This window comes from Quercus suber, unplaced genomic scaffold (assembly GCF_002906115.3).
Source record: "Quercus suber isolate HL8 unplaced genomic scaffold, Cork oak 2.0 scaffold_164, whole genome shotgun sequence".
NCBI classification, from domain to species: domain Eukaryota; kingdom Viridiplantae; phylum Streptophyta; class Magnoliopsida; order Fagales; family Fagaceae; genus Quercus; species Quercus suber.
The window spans coordinates 342152-356329 of record NW_027069625.1 but is presented as its reverse complement, the minus strand read 5'-3'; positions in this window follow the sequence as shown (position 1 = coordinate 356329).

Genomic DNA, 14178 nt, shown 5'->3' with positions numbered 1-14178 from the left:
TGTCAATCTTTAGTTAAAATTTCAACTAGATAATATTAACAATAATAGGGAATTGATGTTCCTACTTTTTTTAATAATAATAATAATAATAATAAGTTAAAAGTTAAAATGCCGTTTAAAACTTCTTTGCATTAAAAAAAAAATAAAAAATAAACTTTTGAAATCTCAAAAGTTTGTAACAATTCACGTGGGTGGGTGTGTCAGAGGGCACACTGCCACAAGTTATAAACAAAACCAAACCTACTCTCCTTTTAGTTTTTTACTATTAAAAGTCACAAGACTCACAGCTAAACAATCAACTAAAGCTTCAGAAATAAAAACTTAAAAACTAAGAGATGCAGACGGATGGAGGGATGGGCGTGAAGAAGAAGAAGAATGGGTGGTCACTTTCAGAACAGTGCTGGCGATGGCAGTATTATGGGTTATTTGGTATTTTCCTTTACCGTTAATCACTTCCATTTTTCTTGTTTTTCTTTTACCGTCCGGTATCCTTTTTTCGGCCGGTATCCGATTTTTTGCCCGGTTTTTCCAGTACAACCCGGTAAGCTCCGGTACAAAAAGCGGTACGAAATAGCCACGTTTCTGTTCCGGTCAAGGTGCCGGTACGAAAAATTTTGGCTCTACCGGCCAGAACGGTACGGTATTGACTCCACTGCGAAGAACACGAAGAACGTGAAGAACAAAGGATTTCTAACAAGCTCATAGCCAGAGATTCATTGTAATTCCGTTTTAGCAATCTTCGATCCATCCCTCAACCAAATTGAAGGATATTTTGTGTTCAAGTCACAATCACATTACCACAAATCCAAATCAATAAGTCTTGCAAGGAGATCGAATCAGAGGATCACTTTTTTGTAATTGCAGAGAATTGTACCACATATATTCAATACAAATTCGCATTTGTGCAACTATTTTACTTGTTTGATTTATTTCAAACTAGAAATTTAGTCGTTTACATACTCACTGACTTTGATCAATTCATGCTAGTGGCGGAGCTAAGAATTCAGTTTAGAGGGCAATGTTGAAAGCAAAATTAATCTACAAAAAATTAATTGATATTAATAGCAAACTAAATATACAAATATATATATATATATATAGGGGGGGGCAAATATTTTGTGGTTAAAGAAAAACACAAGAAATCATGTGTGTTAGAAATTTAGACCCCTTAAACCAACCAGATTGCGTAGCCTAGTTAAATACCCAAGTTGTTACTTAGTCAAATTAAGCAATTCTAGGTTAAAACAATCAAACAATCATATCAAGAATATATAGCAGCGAAAAAGTAAATAACACAAGATATGATCACCCAGGAAAACCAAGCCGGTAAAAAACCTGGGGAGGATTTTACCCACCTATCCTCAAGGCAAACCTGAATCCACTATGAAAGAATCGAAGTTCATACAAAAGGACTACAAGCTCCCCGCTCGACTTCCTAATGCTACCACCAGTAGATCTTACTGACACGACCACGTGCAAGCTCCGAATCCACGGACTCCTTCTTTCTTGGACTCTTCAATCAAGTACAAGCACCCCCGCTTGATTAATCTTTAAGTTCTTGAATCTGCAACTGAATGATTATCAAGATGTTGGTAACCCTAAGTTTATGTGAAGGAAAGCTCCTCAAAGATCTCACAAGAGATTCACATAAACAGCAATATGAGCAACAAAGACTTAGAGAGGTTTGGGTANAGAACATCTTTCAATAAAGGTAGCCTCAATATCTCACTAGTGCCTTTGCCAAGAACTTGAGTATGACTTCCATCCCCAAATGTCACATAGTCACCAACCTTCTCTTTGAGAGACGTAAACAGTGATTTATTTCCTGTCATATAACAAGAGCATCCACTATCAAGATACCATAAACAAGAATTGAATACTTTCAAATAGGTGTGCACAAACAAGTAAGCTTGAGATAAGCACTCTTGACCTTTAAAGAGAAAATCATCTTCATTTTATATTCTCTTACTAGATTGAATTCTCTTTTTAAGGTGATCAACCTTGTCACAAAATATTCTATTTCTTCTTTTATACTTCTCAATCAATGAATTTGGCTCGCATAGACTATTGTGTAAGACATGGTTCTTGTGTTCAAGATACTTTAGCATATGAAAAAATATTCTACCATGTTTCTTTGTTTTTAATAACTCTAGGAGTTCATTGTAAGGACAATCTTTAAAAATACTTATAGAGTCATTATCACAAACATTTGCACCACAATTCAACCTGGCCTTTTCCATAGCTTCATCCATAACTACAATGGGTCTAGGATCACACTAAGGATACAAAAATCCGTGAAAGTGTACTCGCTCTGATACCAATTGAAAGCTCACTTAGTGTGTAAAACACTAGTGAATGTTTAGACCTCCAAATTCAAATTAACTAATACAAAGTTTATATTCAAACAATGTATGTGCGGAATGATAAATATAAGCTATACCCAAATATACAGACTACTCCAAGCCATAATTTAATCACAACACAGAAGTAATTAAAAGCAAAGAGTAAGGGATAGAGAGAAGCAAATGTAAGATAACACTGGCACGTGTTATCAAAGAGGAAACCGAAGAACTCAGTGAAAAACCTCTTCACCGCCCTTTTAAGCGGTAAAATGCTCCACTAGAAAATAAATTGGGATACATGAATAGTAATAGACACTCCAAGCCTAATCTACCCGATGCACCTAAGCTCTCTAAACTTCTTGGTCCGTAATTAGCCCATTGCATAAACCAAAAAGAATTGGTTCTCTCTTGAACTGCTTCCCAAACACCAATAACCTTCTCACTGCTCTAAATGTAGTGAGGTAAGGATTTGGCTTAAGATCCTCTCATGGGTATGACAACGGAGAGGGTAAGAGTAGAGGAATTTGAAGAGTCAAATGTATAAGTTTGTGAATGAATCAATCTCGTTGTTCTCTAGGGTTTCTCTCATAAAATTCTCTCTAGAAGCTCTCTACATTTCGTAGGTATAAGGGTATTTATAGTAGGGTATAAAAAGGAATGTGAAAAGTTATTTTTCATCAAAACAGGGTGTACTAGCGAGTCACTCGTGACTGGGATGAGTCGCAAGTTCCAGTCACCAGATAACTAAATGGCCAAACTGTGCTTTTTGTCTTATAGTGATCCAGCTATCCTGACCCTTCAACTTCTTGCATGCTTCACATGTGTGACATATCCTGGCGAGTCACCACTTGCGAGTTAGTCGTGAGTTGCCCCTTGATTGCACACACTTGATCAATTCTTCACAGTCTCTCACGGACAACCCTTACATTATTTCCACCTAAATACAGGGTTTCTAAATACTGAATTACAAACAAATTTGGCATGGAATAAAGCCAACACATAGTTGAATAAATTCAACTTTACATATATTAACATAGAATCTCTTCATATGAGAAAGTGTCTACTTCTTGGTATTAAAAGTTTGTTAAATATGTATTATAAGTACACCTTTGTTAAATATTCATGAAATTTCTAGCTCAACCAACATTGAAACATCTTACCCTTTTTTTTTTTTTTTCATTTCATTATACCATTGATCGACTTGATTTTCTTATTTTTGCCTTAGTTTATGAAGAACTTGTCGAGGGTGGAAAAGTTTTCCCCCGACAAATGAGATTTTTGTTGGTTTAGGGGCCTAAACCTAGACTTGACAATGGGTTTGAAGCACGGTCCAGAGGCTATTGGTGAAACTTTTGAGAAATTCACCTTATTTTATGCCTTAAGCCTAGGTTAGGACTAGCAAGGATTATGGGATGACCCAAAACGTTTCCTATAGTAGACACATTAGCATAATAGAAATGCCTACTGTAATAAAGAAACAGCTCAACAGTAAAATATTCCAGTGGTAAAGTATTCCAGCAGTAAAATAAGAAAAAATTGAATAAACCTCTAGCCGTCAATTATTTCATAAATTAAGGAGAGTGTCTATATCTCCAAAATCATCATCTGAAGGATCCATTGAAAGAAAGTCATCCATTATAACAACATGAGGAAAAAAATCTATAGTAACAAATACATTATAGCCTTCAATAATAAATTAATAAACAAATACTATAGGGTCCATTATTGCAAATAATGGAGAAAGTTTAGTGTGACATAAAGGGAGAGAGAGAGATTCTAGTTAGCACAGCAAGATCATTATTATGCTAGGATATGCTCATGAAGATAGTATATTTCGTGAGTAGTGAGGGTTATTTTGGTAGCATGAGTAGTGAGAGAAAGAGTATTTAGCAAAGCTACTAGGACTTTTTGCTGGGGGATGGATGAGAGCTTATGAGTAGAGGTGTGAGGGATATTTGTGAATTTTCCTCAGCCAATGAGATTAGAGCATCTATTAGGCTAATGATCTTGGTTGTCTGGTGCTAGTATTAGAGCTTCCTATGGCAGATTGTGTCACCCCAAGCCAGGTGTCAATCTTGGAGCCCTCTATTGAAAACTTTGCTAGAGATCTCCTTGGTGCCCTCCAAACCACATTTTCCTAAGTTTCCCCATTAGGGTTCATGTGCTTGGGTCATGAACCAAAAAATATACATTTTTGGCATGGTAATGAGCTATTTATAAGTGATTCCAGAAGCTTCCATGGTTTGTTCATGGTTGCCCCTTGTTCTTTGACCGATTGTGTTAGAGAAGAGAGAGAGCATGGCTGGCTTCAGCCTCACAGCTTTATGTCTTGTCTTCATAGTATTATGTCACCTTAATAATCATGAAAATTAGCTTGCCAAGGAAGGGTGTAAGCTCAGTTGGACACGTATCCCTTTTTGATCTGATTTGACAAGCGAAAAATGATGGTAGTGGGTCCTAGCTGTCAACTTAGTTGTGTTGAAACTTGACTTGTGGCTGATCTAACCATTTTAATTACTCAAGTGAGCTTTAGTTGTTGAGATTTGCACATGGGTTGGGCTATCTCAGCTAGGCCTTGGTGTTGGGCTTCTTTGGGTTTGTTCATCCCTACAAAATGAATAGTTTTGCCATGGGTAATATACATGGGCTTTTGTAGTTAGAGTTTCTTATGGAAAAAATAAGCATAGTTCCCATGAGTTTTGTAGACAAAATAGTTTTGAAATATGGGTAATGTCATAAGTAATTTATGTTTCCCATGAGTTAGGGAATTTCGTATATCAATATATGTTTTTGGCAAAGAATAGTTTTGGGCTTTGAGCATAATATAATTCTTTTGCCAAATAATATTTGGGCTTTGGTAAAATAATTGTTTGCCCAATAGTTTTGGGTTTTTGATAAAAGATGCCAAAATAAAGTTGTCAAAATATTATTGGGCTTTTTGTAAAAGTTGCCAAAATAATATTGAGCTTTTTGTAAATAGTTGCCAAAATAATATTGAGCTTTTTGTAAAAGTTGCTAAAATAATATTGGACTTTTTGTAAATAGTTTTCAAAATAATATTTGGGCTTTTGTAAATAGTTGTCAAAATAATATCGGGCTTTTTTATAAAATGTTGCCAAAATGATATTCGACTTTTTGTAAGAGTTGCCAAAATAGTATTGGGCTTTTTTTAAAAGAGTTGCCAAAATAATATTGGACTTTTGTAATATTTTGAGATTTTGTAAAAATGTTGTCGTGTAACAACGGGTTATGTAAGAGTGCTATGCAGCAACAGACTTTAGAGTGCCATATAGCAACGGACTTAGTAATAGTGCCGTGTAGCAACAAGCTTTGTAATAGTGCCGTGTAGCAACGAGCTTTAGAGTGCCATGTAAATACGGGCTTTAGGGGTGCTATGTAGCAACGGGTTTTAGAAGTGCCGTGTAGAAATAGGTTTTAGTAAGAGAGTTTTGTTGGGATTTTTGGGTTTTTCCCATAAGGTAAATGAGTTTGGGCTTTTATAGAGATAACATAATATGGTATGGTAAGTACTTGTGTAGGCCCAAGTTGGGTAATAATAAGTGAGAAATATTGTGTAGGCCCAAAATAATTTATGGTGCTTGTATGAGAAATATTTGTGGGAGCCCAAGTTGGGTAATTATATGGGGAATATTTGTGAGAGCCCAAGTTTGGTAGCATGTGGGAAATATTTGGGTAATATGTTGGAAATATTTATGGGGGTACAAAATAGTTTATGGGCTTGTATGGGTATTTTACTGAGTGGGCCAATGAAATAGGACATGAAAAATTGTACCTCAACATACCTTTAACATGTAGACCAATTGAACCAAATTATCAGAAAATAGGATGCGCTTGAGTGAAGACATTTGATTGGTTATCATCCAAATATTTGATCATTCTGCTATGGACTCATCTGCCCTAGACTATAGGATTTAAGTTGGCAGATAATACTTAGGCTCTATAAACCGTATCTTTTGTTTATTTTTCCATAAGGATTATGTCATATAAAAACAAATTACTATATTTGCTAGATGTATGATGAAAGGCATCCAATTTTTTTTTAATTCTCATTTGATCTGTCTTCCTTTGTTTCTATATAGATAAAAATCTCCTGTGGTGGAGCTTAATGCTCTTTAAAACATTGAAAGAGGCAAGCAACATATGCAATTAGTGCTTCCTAAGTCCAACACATTCTTTTGATTCTTTTTTAGCTCAGTGACAATTAGTGCTGCCCTTATTTAACTTCATGTGAATTGGTGCTTCCTTTTTGTTTTATTGAAGTCATTTGCAATTTTTGGAGTTGAGGATAAATGTTATGTTAATGGAAAAATATATTGATGCAACATGTAACTAATTAGTGAATGTCATTGGTATAGATTAAGCAATTATAATTGAAAATTCATTTGCAATTGTTTTTTTGAATGATAAACACTAAAAATGTATTACTTATGACTTTTAATAAGTTTAACATTTTACTTAATCTTCTCATATAATAGCTTACAAAGTTATCCGCCCATCGTGCGGATACTTCGCTAGTTATATTAGTAAGAAAACCTTAGCCTTTAAAAAACACTTAAAAATCTCAAAAAAAGCCCAAAAGAAGAGTCTTTTTCTTTTTTTTTTTTCTTTTTTTTAATTGAGAAGATAGAAAGATTTGTGCAATTTTGAAAGAACATCGTCTCCTCAAGAAAGAAATCGTACGACCACTAGCGTACATTGCTCGTCCCTAATGGGATGCCACTATGAATCTAGAACTCAGAATTGACTTGGGGACTGAGGAAAATTATAGCTAAAAAAAAAAAAAAAAATCAGAACTTCAAAAGAATTGGAAAAGGCAGTTTCCACCAAGAACAATCTAGGCTTTTCTTTAACTGGGACTCTAGTCTATGGATAATGGATTAGGCAGAGCACCTCTTTACCATTGTGATATAATTTTGGACCAGTTTCCTCAAAAACTTTTGGGGGAATTGCTTTCTCAAGGATTTCCCTGTCCAATTGACACAATTTACATACTTAAATTAGAGAGATTAGGACTGCCGTTTATCCTCAAAAAAAGAAGAAAAGAGATTAGTAAAACAAGAAAGGAAATTCAACTCCAAACCAACTGAGCAACTCATGCGGGAATTTTAGTAGTGTTCTAGTAAATAAGATTGGGTTATAGGTGTTGGCTTAATTGTTAGTCCGGAGTATGGGTTTGAACCGTTTCTATTTAAAGACAAAGAGACTAGTAGACACAATTTGTATGAAGGACAATTAATACGGGTGTACTGTAAGTATTGGATATTGGCCCAAGCCCAATGAGCTAAACAAACATGTATACTTACATAAAGGGAATTTGGTGTTTAGAGGATGTTCACGTTTATTCCCATATGGAGAGTAGTTTTTGGTAATGACCCTCAACCACTAGATCACCTTTCAAGTTTCGACGATTTATAATGTTTGAAATCAAATTCCTTGTATATATTGTAGGAACAATGTAGGCTACATCTGTAACAGAGTACTCTATTTTAAGGGCAGAGTACTCTGTTTATATCCATTAGCTAGAGCATTTCGAGGTTCAAGAAAAATAAGACCATGTTTGCTTTTTGACAAATCACTATATGGTTTAGTCCAAATCAGTGGTATATGCAGTTTGACACTAGCATGATATTAGGCACGATTACTCTAGGTCTACAAGTAAGTATGATAGTTATGTGTTCACAAGCTCTCCAATGGTTCTTTTGTCTTCTTTTTGCTGTATGTCGATGAGATGCTCATCGCAGCTAAGATCCTGATTGATATAAACATATCGAGGACTCTCTACTTTTAGTGGTGAGGTTGTGATGGAAGATTTTGGTGTTGATAAGAAATTTTTAGGAATTGAAATTCAAAGAGATCAAAAAACAGAAAAGTTGCAATAAGAAAATATTTGAATACTTCAGTATGAAACATGGGCGGAGCCAGGGGAGGGTGAGAGGGCCTCCCCCAAAACTCCTATATAATATACCTATAAAGGATTTTGCCCCCGACAAAATTTTTCTATCTCAACTTTGCTCCTAGCATAAATAAGAAGACTTCTCTGCTTTTAAACAAAAGCAATCTAATGTCTTGAATAAGTATATAGCACATTTTCATCTTTTTCCAATGAAAACAAAGTTCAATGGCCCCACATAAGACTAAAAGTATTGTCCTTTTGACATGTTTCCAAACTACTAACAGTAAATAATGAATTTACCCAATTTATTTTCAAAACAAATTTCACAATTATCCGAGCAATACTACATAGTATATATAGTATTTCTCACAATAAATTTCATAATTGTTAAATATTCAATTTTCATTTTGGCTCACCGCTTACACTACTTTTTTGTCTACTAGTTATATAATTCCCAATGTCAACCTGTAAAAATACCAACTTTCCATTTGGTGGGTTCTACATAATCATTATTTTTTTATTAAAAAAATGGCCTACTTATATTCATGTATAGCACTAAAACTCTAGCCTCCACTCTTTTTCTTATTTTTTAGTTTTTAATTTTTTTTTCCAATCAATTCAACATTATTTTTTAATAGCATTCAAGGCAGTGAGGATACAAAATTACTAGTACATTGTAATACTCTTAACACTTTTACAATAATTTATTTTAAGAAATAAAATTGATTGTTTAAACTCTATTTATTTAGATTAATCTTCAAATTACATTAATATATATATATATATATACCCCCCCGCACACTATTTTTCAAGTGAACATAAGCTTTTATTTATACCCATAGGATTATATTTCATCGAAAGGCACGTATAGAGAGTTAAAATGTTTCATAAAACTGTTCACAAGGCTTGAAACCTCTTCAACCTTTCCGAACTGATGTGCATGAAATATATACAATAAAATACTCACATATCTACATATTTAGCTTTATGAACGGTTTTAGACCCCTTAGAACAACTAGATTGGTTAGTCTAGATTAATTAGCCAAGTTATTACTTAGTCAAATTATGCAATTCTAGGTTAAAGCAATCAAATAATCATATCAAAATAATAAAGCAGCGGAATAATAAAAGACACAATGATATGATCACCCAGGAAACCACACGGTAAAAACCTGGGGAGGATTTGACACACCGATCCTCAAGGCAAACCTGAATCCACTATGAAAGAATCGAAGTTCATACAAAAGGACTACAAGCTCCCTGCTCGACTTCTTAATGCTACCCACCAGTAGAATTTACTGACACGACCACGTGTAAGCTCCGAATCCACGGACTCCTTCTTTCTTAAATTCTTCAATCAGCTACAAGCACCCACGCTTGATATTCTTTAAGCTTCAATAGTAGCAACCAAGTTGATCATCAAGATGTTGATACTATCTCTAACTTGAAAACCCTAAGTTTTGTGTAAAGGAAAGCTCCTCTAGATCTCACAAGAGATTTACACAAAACAGCAATGTATGAGTAACAATACAACTGGAGCAACTCTAAAAACGTGGCTAGGGTTTTGCCTTATATGCCTAGGGCAAAAACATAAAACCCTAAACGTTTAATGAGTTAGGGTTGAGTTGGAAATTCTGCAGAAAACGCAATCTGGTCGACTTTCGATCGATCAAATCTATTCTTCGATCGATCGAGCCAGACCGAAATGCCCCAATGCATCTACAGTCTCTCGATTCCAACTTTACAATAATTAAACAACTTTGAGCACACTATAACAAGAATAAACATATCGTTTTGATCATGGTTTACCAATATTACAAATTAGAGTTCTAAATACATAAATTCCTAAACCTTTAGAACCTAACACTTTACTTTTATGTTATTTTGTGACTGATTATGTAATATCTTTGTGTTGCAGGTAAGAAGGGCTTTACATGCAAAGTGGGCCTAGGCCAATTGAATCAAGCCAACTTACATCCAGCCAGGCATGAATATTAAATTTAAGTCCAATTGGAGTAAGGAATCAAATGAAATTTGCACCAAATCCAAGTCCAATTCGGATTAGGATTCCAGCTTGCACATCAGTTAGTATTTTTGGCATAAATTTTGGGTCAGATGTCCAATTGAGATGATTCAAGTTGGGATGGAAAGTTAATTTAAAGAGCTACAACTTTGTAGTTTACCAGGAGCCAGAATTCTGAAGTTAAATGGGCCGAAATAGTCGGTTAATTGAAGCCTAAAAATCTGGGATTTTCTTTAAACGGGAATTCAACTTGTAATAGGATTCCTTGACCTATTTAAAGGCTTTTAGGGCAAAATTCAGGGGGCTAAGGCTAGTGCTAGGGCTGTGATGCAAAACAGAAAATTGGAGCAAGAGGCAGTGCCGCATGTGGCTTCTCTGTAACTTTTCTCCATGATAGCATTGTGACTATTTCTTTCTCTATTTTATTTGTCTAAGTTTAATCTTTAGTATTTTATTCTTTTATTTTATTTCAATTACCATGAATACCTAAATTTATAATTAGGGTTGAGGATGAAACCTTGTTAAGGATTACTAGTAATATTTATGTGATTTAATTTTTTCCCACAATAGTTGTTCTTTAATGATTTAAATTATTCTTGCTTCATATCAATTAACTAAGATGGGATTCCAGATATGAGTTCAATCATGTTTTTCTCATGATTTAGGATTTGTCTTAATTAATTGAATGCTTGGTTCATTAATTCTTGATTATAAAATTGGATATTGTTTGTGATTTGTCTGTCAATGGATACAAGTTATGATTTGATTTTTAGAATTGGATATATCTTGTGATTTGTTTGGCTACAGATACAATTGATGATTTGGTTTTATACTTAAGAAGCGAAGAAGAACATGCCTTTGATTTTTAAAATAAGGATTTTAACGAGAATATTTTCCATGATAGCAAGATTGATTTCTAGATTATCATGTAGTGAGGTGGGAAAAATTAATTGCTTCATATCAATTAACTAAGATGGGATTCCAGATATGAGTTCAATCATGTTTTTCTCATGATTTAGGATTTGTCTTAATTAATTGAATGCTTGGTTCATTAATTCTTGATTATAAAATTGGATATTGTTTGTGATTTGTCTGTCAATGGATACAAGTTATGATTTGATTTTTAGAATTGGATATATCTTGTGATTTGTTTGGCTACAGATACAATTGATGATTTGGTTTTATACTTAAGAAGCGAAGAAGAACATGCCTTTGATTTTTAAAATAAGGATTTTAACGAGAATATTTTCCATGATAGCAAGATTGATTTCTAGATTATCATGTAGTGAGGTGGGAAAAATTAATGATCATAAATATATGCTGATATGAATTAACAAGGTGGATTCCAAAACCTTAATTCCTTTCCCTTGATTGTTTACATCTTTTTATTGCTTTATATCCTTTGCTTAGTTTAACTATTTGCTTAATTTTATTATTTGCTTAGTTTATTTAATTTCAAAATAACCAATTTTTAATTAAACTAGATTAGGATTAATTTGGTTAAGATTTGATTTAATTTTCTTACATTTATTCAAGTCCCTGTGGGTTCGACCTCGTTCTTGTCAAACTATACTTCGGTACGGTTCGTACACTTGCGAGTATTTTAAAATTTCACAACACGAACAGTCACTTGAAAAATTTTGCAGAAATTTCAACTTTCGAGTTTCAGTCGATTGAGGGGTTCTTTCAATTGATTGAATGCTCTTTTCGATCGATCGAATATGAATCGAATAGCAATCGAGCTAGGCAGAAACTCCAGGATTTTTTCTTTACCATTTCGATCAATCGAGCCAAAGGTTCGATCGATCGAAAATGCTTGATTCAGAATTTTCGCTTAGAAAATTCCTGAACTTGAATTTTCACTTTATGAAACAATATTCTCCTAACTCAAACATTATTATTACAACCTATCATTGTATACACATATATATACAACATAGTCATATATATTTTGTTTTGTTTCAATACTTTTTAAGTAATGAATCATCTGAAACTTTTAATATCAAAATTTTTGAGTTATTTTTTTGTAGTATCTGAAATTGTTTGACAAATTTTTTGTAAGTCATTGCACATTCAAACAATGACTTCTTCATCAAATTGTAACACAAATAGAAGTCATTCAAGAGCAAATCATGCAATTGTGTAGTTTCTTAATCAATTTAAGATTTTATAAAATTATTTTAGTCTATTTCACAAATAGGTATGTTCTCGTGCATAGCACGGGTTAGCGACTAGTTGAAAAAGAAGAAGAAGAAGAAGCTTAATACAAGATAAAAGAAGTGGGTTATTGTCACCATTTTGACAACAGGAATCTTATTTAAAACTATTTAATGGGTAATTATTAATAGTTTGATACTTATTATTACGTTATAGGAGAGAGTACCACGATTTCATATGCTAACTAATGCATTATGTGGCTCTAGCAATTTCTATTTGTTTATTTTTAATTTTAATTTTTTTGGGTAGAATGGAGGCTAGTAATCTATATATCTATATATATAATAATAGGTGAACTTGAGAGAAACTCAAATTAAAATTCCAAATTAGAGTTCCAATTTTGCGCCATGTGTCCTAAATCATTTATTCTTAAAGAGTTTTATTTCTTAATTTTAGAATCAAATATGGGATCACATCATAAATATCCATCTAAGTGAATTATTAAGTACAAAAACCAAAGAGTCTAGAATAAATGAATTGTAAAAAGGAAAAAAAAAAGTGCTTCACAATAATTTTTTTTTTAAATGGACAATTTACGTTTTATACTTAATAATATCCTTACAAAATTTTTTAAAGAGTTAACAAAATATAAAAATGACTATCAATATTATTTAAATTATATATAGGAATTATATTATGCATCTTATTATATATTTTTAAATGTATCTATGCATATGCATGGGGTTACAAGCTAGTTAAATATAAACTCACAATTATTCTTCATCAAAAAAAAAAAAAAAAAAAAACTCACAATTGTTGATAACATTTGGAGAATACGGAATCATATAATATTTGCCAAGTCTCACTCCATAACTAAACTCTCAGGCTATGAAACTGTCAATTTTTCATAAGCTCCCCTTTGTTCTCTTTGAAGGAGATACCAAATGTGTTACCAAGGCTCTGTTGCGTATACATTCCACCCCACCCTGGTTCTTGAATCTTTCTTTTTTCTTTGAGTTGAAGTCTGCTTTAAACTCTCTAGCTTACATGCTAGGATCTCATTTGTTGTCAATAGGGATGTAATGTCTCACAATCTTGCTTGTTAGGTTGGTATTTGTAATTAGGATGGACCGGGGGGGGGGGGGGGGGGGGGGGGGGTGGGGGGGGGGGGGGCTATCTTGAGGGGGAGCACATTTCGTTGTTTTCATAGCACTTATGTTTTTATAGTTTTTATGGTTTTCATAGCACCTTATTTTAGTACTCTATTGGTTTAGTACTTCGGTTGTAAAATACTTATTTATTGTGTGTTATGGATACTTGGATGTTTTAGCTATTTAGACTATGCTTTTATTATGTACCTTTGCTTATGTAGCTTAGTACTTTTAGTTAATGTTTTTCATTTTCTTTAGTACTCTTTTGCCCTTGTTGGATCTTGTATCCTTGATGCAATTGCTTTAGTGTTCTTGCATCGATTGAGTGTTGGACATGCAAATGATACTTTGCATTGAGCTTATTTGCTTGCATATCTAGATGTTCATTCACCGTGTGAATGTTCATTGTAGTCACTATTTATAATGATTGCTTGTGTATGATCAAGTTATGCTTTATTGTTATATTCATACTTGCTTGATCGTATTGTGCTTGCTCCATATGCATTTTGTGATATTGCTTTCAAGAAACTTGTTTGTATGGTTCAAGAGCTTCACAAATCTAGAATTAGGTGTGAGTGAGTTTTGGCAACT